This window comes from Poecilia latipinna, unplaced genomic scaffold, assembly GCF_001443285.1.
Source record: "Poecilia latipinna isolate Pla-1442-1.1 unplaced genomic scaffold, P_latipinna-1.0 Scaffold198, whole genome shotgun sequence".
Lineage (NCBI taxonomy): Eukaryota > Metazoa > Chordata > Actinopteri > Cyprinodontiformes > Poeciliidae > Poecilia > Poecilia latipinna.
In genome coordinates, this window is record NW_015112814.1 from 464,179 (window position 1) to 475,288 (window position 11,110).

At 38.9% G+C, this 11,110-nt stretch overlaps 1 protein-coding gene across 2 annotated transcripts in view; it reads right to left on the reverse strand.

Annotated features, from left to right (window-relative positions):
• cdc42ep4a (CDC42 effector protein (Rho GTPase binding) 4a) overlaps window positions 1-10,714 on the reverse strand; it is a 20,791-nt gene extending 10,077 nt beyond the window's left edge. For both annotated transcript variants that reach the window (XM_015031075.1, XM_015031076.1), the window contains exon 1: window positions 10,425-10,714. The gene's annotated coding sequence lies outside the window, so the exon portion shown is untranslated. The remainder of the gene's footprint in view (window positions 1-10,424) is intronic.
• Between the last annotated feature and the right edge of the window lie 396 nt (window positions 10,715-11,110).

Below are 11,110 nucleotides of genomic sequence, written 5' to 3' on the forward strand. Positions count from 1 at the left end.
CTGCTTCCTTTCTTTTTTTACAGGGGCGATTCCCAGAAACAAACCCGGTCTTCTCCCCCCCCCCCCCACCCCCCAAAAAAAAAGAGAATCTCAAGTCTCTCTGAATGATAAGTACAGATTATGAGGTTGACTGAACTGCCTTGATGTGGATGTGGTGTATTTCAGCTGCTGAGTGAAAAGGCAGCAGTGCAAGCATGCATGGAGACCGTGATAAACACGAGCACACCGGGAATGACTCCAAAAGTGCCGCCAGTGTCGCTCCAGCACTCTTTTCACATCTATTTGCAAAAATGCCTTATTTTAGTCTGCTTCCCAAAGATGCATCTATGCCACTGGAATGCAACATTAGCTCCGGTTATGCATCATGCATCTAAATTACCCCCAGTTGTTTTGTAAACTTTGGGCGAACCAAAGTTTAAAAAAATAGTTAGTTTTAAAAACACAAAAATTCTAATAATTAGAGAAACTTTAGATGCAGAGAGAACATAGTAAAGCTCTGGTATGCGCCTCCATTATCCTCCAGACTGTCGTTAAAGGAAGGGTTATTGTGAATTTTCCATGCGTGTAGAGAGTTTTGATAGCACAATCAAGTGCTATAAAATTCACTTGTTGCAAATTTATATTCACTTGTTACAAATTTGCTGTATGAATCTATACCATAAGAAAAATTTGATTTCTTGGTCTATGCCTTGAATTTGGCCTCTGCCTCTAAGTAGTTCCGGCTCCAACAGGCCCCTTTCACCACATCATCACAAAAATGACTGTCCCTCAAGACATTTGTAATCGTTCTTGGAAACGTTGCCAAATGGAAATGTTGGAAATGAAAGGAAAATTCCATACTTCAAAACTGCATAGGGACGTTGAGTTTGAGTCTCCTTCCAGCTCATGTTGGAGCTGGAACATGCTTTTTAACTGAAATTAAAAAGCAAGTGAATATTGAGTTAATTAATATCCATTCCTTTACTTGAGATGAATGACCTCACTAGCACCTTTATCCTGAAATGTAAACCCATATAAATCTGAGACGATTAAACACTACAGAATGTCTATATGTCAAATGGAGTCAACAGTGACTTAAGCCATAAGTCCAAAATTACCCCAGTAATAATAATAATAATAATATGCATCCTATACGTTTTTATAGCTTTGCAAGCATTAAAAAAAGTGCAAAGGACCAGGAGTTTATAGGCATGGTAAAAAGAAAACTGCAGATCAAGAGAACAGAAAAGTATTGACTGCCAGGATAATTTGTGTTTAAGACGTTCACAACTTTTCACTTCTTGTCAATACTCTAAGCCATACCGTTCGATACGGATGCACAAGAGATCCCTCCTCGAAGAACACTTTAGCGTGACTTATGGTCTATTTCCAGAATGAGGTATCGATGCCTTCTGTCCACTCGTTTTCATACTGTGCATATTTTTTATTCCCGTTTGGGAGAAGAGGACTGCTGCATTCATGCATCATTTAAAATCACTGACCTGAATATAGAACTGCATAACCTGAGGCTCAAAGACATGGAGAGAGAGGGGGGTGGGGAAGGTCGCCCTGCGTGAAGACTGGCGATCGTCACTGAGGCTGCACGCGGGCATACGTCTTATTTTTCAGTGAACACCACAAAGTAAACCCTTGTAAGAGCTGCACCGACGCAACTGAGAGGCCAAAGAAGATATGAGCCAGTAATTAAGACAAATTGCTTCTGGTAGATTCCATCTTCCTGCAACTCTGTTAGGAGACCTGAATGTCTCATTTAGGAAGGAGCAACCACAGGACAAACAGTGGAAATCACATTATCTCTCAATCACACAAAATGGGAACAACAGACATCCAAGCAGATGCCCTTAGAGATAAAAAACAACAACAACACCACAAAACAAGGTGGACTGTTGAGAATTGACAAATTAAGCCTTCCTTTTTACATGAAAGCCTGGCAAAAACTTCAGAATTGCCTAAATGGACCACTTGAGGATTTGAAAGTAGTATGGCATTGCTAAAAACTTTCACCTCTTTCTGAATAGTTCCCCCCCGTCAGTTCTGCTCATGGAGACGATCAGACAAGTCTTTATATGAGTAGATGCCTGCCTGAAGAGATACTTTTATTTTAAATTTAGTTGATTTAACAGAAAAGCCTTCTGCTCATAAACTTAAAAATCTGGTATATATGGGCACAAGTGTTTTTGTAATTAAACAATGTTCATCTTAAAGCCTGTAGACTCAGGAATGATGCAAATCTGAAAGTAAGGAATGCTGAACGTAAACACTGTTGCCAGTTTTGTACTTGGAAGTCCAGCTCTGTTTAAATTTTAAGGTTCTTGATACAAGAACACAATACATCACTTAGAAAACGTCATCATCGAATATGTGACTAAATCAGTAATGAAACGAATGACAAGCAGAAAGATGAAATCAGGAAATGCTGTAGTTGCAGGTAGCTTGTCTGACAGAATAAATAACAAACAAAAGCAGAACAAGAGTTTCGAGCCATCTGCAGCCCCGCAATAGCCGACATTGGCCCAGGGGCAGACTACCATAAGCAGACTGCAAGTTCATCAATACTACAGAGAATCAGACGGACCTGCAAACTCGCAGTCGCCCCTTTTGTCGACTTTCCATCCCGGACATCACCACCAAGGATGATCGCTGGACTGTGAACAAAGCAAGCTACAAACAGAAAACCCACAAGAGAAACGTGGGCAAAACGTGCAAGCCGCACACACAGAGGATGTCTGCACTTTACAAACACACTTCCTCTAGAGACATTCTCCTATAGGTACAGCGACAGGAGGAAATGCTTTCTACCCCTTGAAAAAATAAAACCTTATGAAATCAAATACGTGCATTTTCGTTCTCTGCTCACACCTAGGAAGCTGAAGTGAGGCGGCGTTTTATGCTAATGTAGTGCCACACTCAGCAGTGCGCTCTGCTCTGTAAGGATGAAAGAACAGAAGAGTTTTAGAGGTTTCTGCTGCCTACAGTGCCTGTGGGTAATTGAACTTACATTCATGTTTGGAATTTCCAAATCTGTCTGTCCCGAGGTTAGTGAATAGAATATTTGATGTCAGCAGTAGGTGAGAAGATCTTGTGATATTAAAATTTCACAATATTTCTCAAAGTAGCATCTCGCGGGGCGCTGTCCAGATGCAGTCAGCATGTTTAAGCTATTATGAGCCGCTGCTATGAAAGTAAGGGCTTTTAGCTCTACAGTTACATGTTTGAGTCTGTTGTTTTGAAGTAAGAAAGGAAGTGCCCTGTTGGCGGCTAAGACTTGCCAACAACTGTGGGTTAGGGAAAAAAAAAAGATCACCGAATGTGCATCCATTAACTTTTTCATCCTTTGTGTGGCTACTTAAAGGTACTTTGATGGAGAACAAAGGAGAATTTGTAAGAACTGAGAATACAATTGGCTAACCAGTCAAGAAAGTTAACATCTGCCTCTGAGCGTCTAATTCAAACTTTTAAAGTCTAGACTGCATTTGCTCATCTGTATTACTAGGTTCTGGACAGGATCAGAACTCACAGAATACAGTTTTAGATTCATGAATTGATTATTTTAATTGGGGGGGGGGAAAAAAAAAAAAAAAAAAAAAAAAAGAATTGTCAATGCTTTTATTGACACTTGAGGGTGAAAATGAAATCATAATAAACATTTTAGCCAAACCTAGGCAGTATTATCCTGTATTGATTATAGGCTATTTCAAACGGTTTGTAATGTGAATAAGATTTACATATGGTGACAATTTCATTCTGTCCCATACATACTTTGGCTTGGAAGAGGATGTATGGGATTCCAATATTCCAAGCTGTAAACATGTCACTGTTCAATTATCAACCAAAAGTGTAAATATCTATATGTAGAATTTATATCACCATGGTCTGACTTGGTAATAGAAGAATTATGCTTTGGTGATATGATTTTCACCAGTAGCCCAGACTTGTCCTGGAACCTGAGTGTATTAGAATCCTAGCAGTCAGCTATAGAAACAAAACAACTACCACTCAGACATTTAAACATTGCATTGTGAAGGACAGCAGTGCAGGGCACTCACTACATCAAATAAACATTTTCTTTTATTATTATTATTATTATAAGTTTTATAGTTCCCCATCAGCTGGCTGTTGCACCACACAACCAGATCAGACAGGAAGAGAAAGGAACGGCAACAGCACTCTATTAAAAAGGCTCCCACAGCCAATAAACTGTTTCCTGTTAGCAAACAGGCCTGAAGTAAGTCAGTTAAATGTGTATCAACTGACCTCTAAGACCCGAAAGGAGATGACTTGTCTCTGTTCCATTTGCAGCCAACAAAGCCTCAAGACATGACACTCAGTCTCTCTCTCTCTGCCTCCTACTTTCTCTCTCTTGTCCGTGAAGAAACTGACAACTTTTTCCACTACAGATATATATATATATAAAAAACTGACAGCAGACGAGTATTCTGTATTCCCATTTGTCACATTCAAAAACGAAATGCACTCTGCATGTTAAACCAGACTGATGGGCATCACCTTTACGGCCTTACAATGGCTTTGTACTCACAAACAATGCTTTACATTCCAGCACCGCCATTATCTCTGATCAGAATTCAGTGTCAGGGCCGGGTTACTGAAATTACAGCCATCATTGCTAAACATTTGCGTCATCTGTAAGACTGCCATGGCTGAAAATGAACAGCAGTTTGGGCGAGTGGAAATTATTGGCACTACTCTATATAGCATTTAGTGTCTCAATATAATAAGAGGGACTGAACACTTCACAATGGAAGAATCAATAAAAAAAAAAAAAGCCAGACAACAAATTAGAGTTATTTAGATTGTTTTAAATACTGGGAAACATCATAAACCTCCCAAGATCTGTGAGGTCAAGAACCGCAATGAGGTCATCCATCTACTTTTATACGTAAACACACCCAGGTACTCAAACAGGTGACTAAAATGTGCAGAGAATGATTAGAATATTACCAATTAACACTGGGGCACAGATGTCAGCTTCCTGGAAGAATTACATAAACACAAACTCCCAGATTTTATGCGGAAAAAACGTTGGTGGGTAATGTCCACAGGAAGGGCAGGGAGAAAATGAAGTTGCAAACCCTCCCGTCTCTCCGGAAATCAGCCTGCCCTTCCTGACCGTTCCCAGTGTAAACAAGGATTTGCTCCATTATTGTGCATTACTGACCAAACAAACACAGCCCATATCTCCATCAACACTCAATTTTAATAAGCTGCAGGGATGAGAGACTGGTGCTCAAACAACGTGCCTCACACAATGCAACGTATGGAGCTCCTTGGTTTGATTTCATCAGCCAGGTTCTCTCTATCGCAGAAAGCTGAGTCACTTCACCTGCTGACAGATTTCATTTTCAGCTTGTAGGCGTTTATAAAGCGTTTCTGAAGAAAAATGAGGTTCTGTTCTACAATACCCAGGAAGAAAACTAAGCTCGTTGGTGGAAAAATGTGCAGGTAAGTATGGGACATGAATAAATATTAAAAAGTCAGAAAAGCACAGACTGATGGAAGTTAAGAAAGCAGCTCCAAAGGGAAAAAAAAAAAAAACACAAAAGAGAAAGCTATACAATAGATAGCACACAAACTGTCGTGAAACGATTAGCCATAGAGAACAGCTTCATATAAATTAGAATATGTAAGATTACGATCACTCAATGATTTATGCGACCAAGTTCAAAAGGTACAAATCTGTTCCCGTGGAAACAGATTCTACTGTTTGGGACCAAACAGTAAGTTGCACATTTACATAAATCATAGACCGGGTCAAATGACCAACACAACTGAATCTGACTGCATTTATTCTATGATCTTCATGAAAGTAAAAACAAAAACTTAGAAACAGTTACAATATCGTGCCTTTTCAACTACAGTTTGGTTCAAATCTGTAGCTGAACCAACTACAGATTGGTTCAATCTGTAGTTGAACCAATCTGTATATCAAAAAGAACATTTTATTCAATGTCCCGGTAACGTCTGTATAAAGCCGTCTCGGCGAAGCACCGTTTTCCCAAGCAGACAATTTTTCTCCCATGTTTATATCACTGAAGGGGAAAAAAAGGAGCGGCAATCAAAATATTTGTGACTTTCTATTTGAAGTTTGGAACAGATCATTTTCATTCTTCAAAATGATGCCGACAGATTTCATCTTAACCAAAACACAGCGCCAATGCTTCACATATCCATTGACGACTGCTCAAATCGAAGTCATTCTGCAGTGAGAAAGCAACAAATTGCTTGCTTTCACCATGTGCTTCCAATTCATCTAGCTGCTGTATTTGGTGTTCACAGCAGAAAAATCTGTTTTAGTTTTCCCCACGCTGAGGTACAATTTGGTGTCTCGGTGTCTTTTGGTATCATGCCATTTCCAGTGGCTGGGAAATATGTTTATTTATTCATTTATTTTTTTAAACAAAAGTCAGTATGGAACACTGAATTAGTCTAGATCCTCAAATAACTAATTAGTGAGCGAACCCATGTTAAGAATTTGCCAGTTTCTTTTGTGGGAGAAATTCTTTTAATGTAACATGATTTTTCCGGTGAGGTTTTAATATATATATATATAGTTATTTAAAATCTCACATGCAGGAGTTTATCCAATTTCAAAAAAGTCAAAGAGTATATTAATCTGACTTCTATTTAACAAACTTTTTAAAAAAAACATTGATTTATTTCTATTGGGAAGTTATTTTCACAGAAGCCAAAGATTATTTACATAAGAAATTGTGAAACCAATCTCTGGTTAGAGAGGACCCCTATTCAGACACTCTAATAAACCCCTTTAACCTAATGTCACAATCCAGACAGCCTTAGTTGATTTATTCTCTAATTTTGAAAGGGTTTATAAAACACCAAATCAAGACTTCTATTCTGCTGCCCTTTTTTAACAAATTCATGCAGCAAGCCTAAACTGCAACCCGATCTCCAACCCTAATATTTTAATTGAATCCAAATATAACTGAAACTGATAACTCAAAGTAGAACCATCATACTCACCCAGAAGTGCTACAAGCCAAAACATTTTTCCATTTACAGTTTGTTCATATAAAATTGGTCGTAGAGCTCCATGTTCGCTCTACACACCCCGACTCGGGCATCGACTCCAAGATAAGTGAAGAAGCAACAATTTTTGTTACCATATCAAAAACCAAAAGTGTTCACTACTGAAGAAATTTGAAGAGTCGCCATCTGTCATGTTGCCCACTTATCACAAGTTAAAATATTTCTTCTGTAAAATTAACCAGAAAACTTCTAAATAAAATAAAATAAAATTAAATAAGAGCTGCATGCAGGGTTTCCTTCAGTTTATTATAAGCCTGGCGGGCCACCAGGCTTTACTTATGCCCCCTCCAGGTTAAGTATTGCTTATTTATTTAATTTGTTTTAAATGGTGGTATTTTTTTTAAGTCTCTTTTCAAGTTCGCCGTCTACTTTAAACATTTTTTAACTCAAAATCATGGCGGGCTGCTTGATTAATGACTGCCAGTGCGCCACAACCACCAGGCTTAGCAAGTTTTCTGGGGGAAACCTTGTGCGCGTTACATCTTAATTGGCATATTACACCCTACAAAGACCTTTTTGGAGTTAATTCATTCAGTAGCATGAAGTCCAAGCTGAAGCCACTTCAAGTAACAAGGCAATGGGACAGCATCAGAGGAGAAACATTTCCTGCAGCTAGCAAACTTAAGCATAATGGGTCAGGCTGGATCAGCCCAGGAAAACAATGCAGCTAAACAAAAGATACAGGAACAGACAAAACAAAACAGAAAAATATCAGGCAGAGCACAAATGGGGTACTTCAAAACAAAACGCAATGTTTGGATGATGGCATTATTGTGAAAAGGAACATGACGTCTTAGATCACAAAACAATCTAGCTGAGAGAATGCTTTAATGTTCTGTGCATAATTTGAAGAGACTGTTAAATACAAAAGCAACATGTGAGGTATTTCAAGAGTTGCCATAAACAAAGCTAAGCTAGTCTGTATAATAACCCCCCAAAAATCTGAACCCCCATCCACCAGTCCAAGATCTGTAAAAAAAAAAGAAAAAGGGGGGAAAAAAACGGTTTACATTGGTATTTCCTGGAATGTGGAAGGGCCGAACAGGACACACACATAGCCTAAAACGAGCACACAAACTGCAAACACAGTCAAACATTGGTGCACAGACGTATTCTCAAAGTGACCACAAAGTAACTCAGGTTAACTCTACTGCTGCCACAGCAGCATTTTTGTAATGCTCACAAGGTGCAGGTTAAACCAGTAAATGGCACAACTTTGCTCATGTTTGCATATTACAGAAGGGCTGTTTTTCCTGAGAAATGAGACAGCAGAAGACTGTCTGAGCCGTGCTGCAGCCAAAAACCACCGTGTCCAACATTACCAGAAGCAGACTACCTTTGCTCTCTGCCATCATGTATCCTGTTTGCAATCAAAAGGTTTTCTAAATTCTAAAACAGAGTAACAGAGAGCATAATCTGAGTAACCAAAACCAGTTCTAAAGGAACTTCTGAGAAGAACAAACAGGCCAAGTATGAGACATTAGTCTCAGATATGGTGTCTGCTTGTTTGCCTAGATCCATCACACAGACCGACACAATGTGACATCTCAGAAAGCCCCCAGCCTGTTCTGGTTTAAGCTGGTCGAATGCCACATTTAGAGCCGCAAAAACAAAGATGAGCTACCTAATTTGTCACATAAGCAAAAGACAACCGTAGCCTCATTTCCTCAAACAAGTGAGGTCTTGTTGGGATGGCAATAAAGAAGCAACGGCATACAAACCTGAGCCAGGTCTTTTTACACCCCCATTCAATGAGCTCATCATTTAGCACTTTTGCCAAAGATACTCATCAGGAATGTCAAGTAGGCAAAGGCCAGTTGCCAGCATTGAGGTATACTGAGATTTTGAAAAATAAATAAATAAAAAAAAATATATATATATATATATATATATTCAAAATTTTATGTCATCCAATCTCCGTAGCTTTTAGTCTTTGCAATTAAAGAGCACAAAAAAAAGTGATTAAAGTTATGGACCAAAGTGTAATGTATTGCTTCTCCATTCCTCACCAAGTGCTGTGCACTGCTGGTCTGCTGGCTGAAAATACACCACCTCACTCTTTATTTGCTTCCAAGAAGGATGAGGCACCAGTCATTTAATCACATCAACATCTTGTACTTTTACGGCTTGTTGCTGCTGCATTGGAAACATTTTTGTTCGGTTGTTGTTGTTGTTTTTTTTTTTTTTGTCAGCATGTGGGACAGAGTTGGTTCAAAATGGTGACAAATACCTATCACCACATATCCTAAAAGAATATGTGGTGATGTGACTCCAACAGCTAAGAACTACCAGCAGAAGGTCACATGTGCTAATTTGCGCTTGATCAGGAGTTGTGATCTGGAATTCTTTATAAGAAATCAACTGGCCCATGAGAACATTAAACTATAAACTGACAAAAAATGGTTTGCCAACAGGTATGAAATGGAAGAAAGAAGGGACAAAATGGACGTGCACAGGCAAAGGCAGCGCCGAGTCTGTAAGAGCAGCTTGTCATGTAAGCAGCTGACTGTGGGCTGATCTGAGCTGATAGCTTGACTAGTTAACCAGCCAATAGTAATTTGTGTTACTCTGTAAAATGCAGAAAATCAAGCTAGTTTCTGAACAAAAATCCCAGACTAGGTAAAAAAAATAAATAAATTTAGCAAACTTTTATCATCTATTGTGTGAATACTATACAGCTTAAATATTCTTACTTAAGATTATCATACAGCGAGAATCCAAATAATGGCAACTCATCAGGCTCAGGGTTGAAAGGAACATAGCAAGAAGATGCAAAATATGGCTTATTTCCCACCATCAGTCAGTTAGCTAGTTTCCCCACTTCCTAAAGTTTGCACAAGTGTTTCAGAGCTGACGTTTTATACAGGAAGTTCGATTGTTATGAAACAGGTTTTGGTTTTATTCCCCCTTTTCTTAACACGTTCCTAAACATAGGCAATAAACAATAAATATATATATATATATATATATATATATATATATATATATATAAACTGCTTAAGATGGTTAAATATTCATTGTCGAATAAAAATATTCGATTAATTATGCTTCCTCCACAAGGATTTATAGGAAAAAAAAACAAATAAGTGACCTATGTACGTCTTAGAGCACACATGGGCTAGCTACTGTGAAAGGCTCGATCATATTACAATAAAGCGCTGCTGATTCTGGGTGGGTCAGAGGCAGAACAATAACAGCTGACCATCAGCAACCGCTCTCAGCTGGAGCACTGAAAGGGAAACGTTTATCTGCACATATTGCAAAGGCATACTTCACATTTTGAGTGCTTAGGTGCCAGTGTTTTTGTTAAAGAAAAGAAAAAAAAAAGAAAGAAAGAAAACAAATGCATGTAGACTTACCGAGCATCCCATTCATAAAACAGCTGGTGCTCCGCTCCTAGGCCCCCAGCAGATATAGAATAACGTGGGGTGTGAGTTCATCAAACTGAATGAGATGTGAGACGCTCAGACGAGCCCTTTGTACTCCAAGCAGCGCTTTTAGAAAGCCCAGTTCGGTCTTTATGATATTAGGTCAGTTCTACAGCAGCTGTCCCCGCATCCCCACAAACGATGCTTCTGCTCTGAGGCTCAGGAACTCACTACAATGCCTCCTGCTGTAAGCGTGAGTGCGTGGAACACGCCCTCTTTTTTTCCGCGTCTCCTTAAAGACGCAGGGTGCCGGCGGCCGGCGGCTGCTCTGATTGGCTCTAATCAGCTAGGGACGCAGGCTGCGTCATGTGAAATTACACGACACTAATGGAACAGGAGGGGGGAAATAACTCCTGTAGTAAAAACATTGATGAATGGTATTTTGCTTTAACTATCCATAAACATTATCTGCACGTATGTAGTTAAGTTTAACTTGTTTTTCCCCCTCTTACCAATGTATACTTACTTAAGCTGCCAACATCAAATTACAAACAAATAAATACATATAATTTTGTTATATTTGTATGTTTTATACTGTATTTTTATTTTTTATTTTTTGGTGATGTTTTAAAGACTTCAACCTCGTTGATAGTGTTAGTATTTTCTAGGTGGAAAAC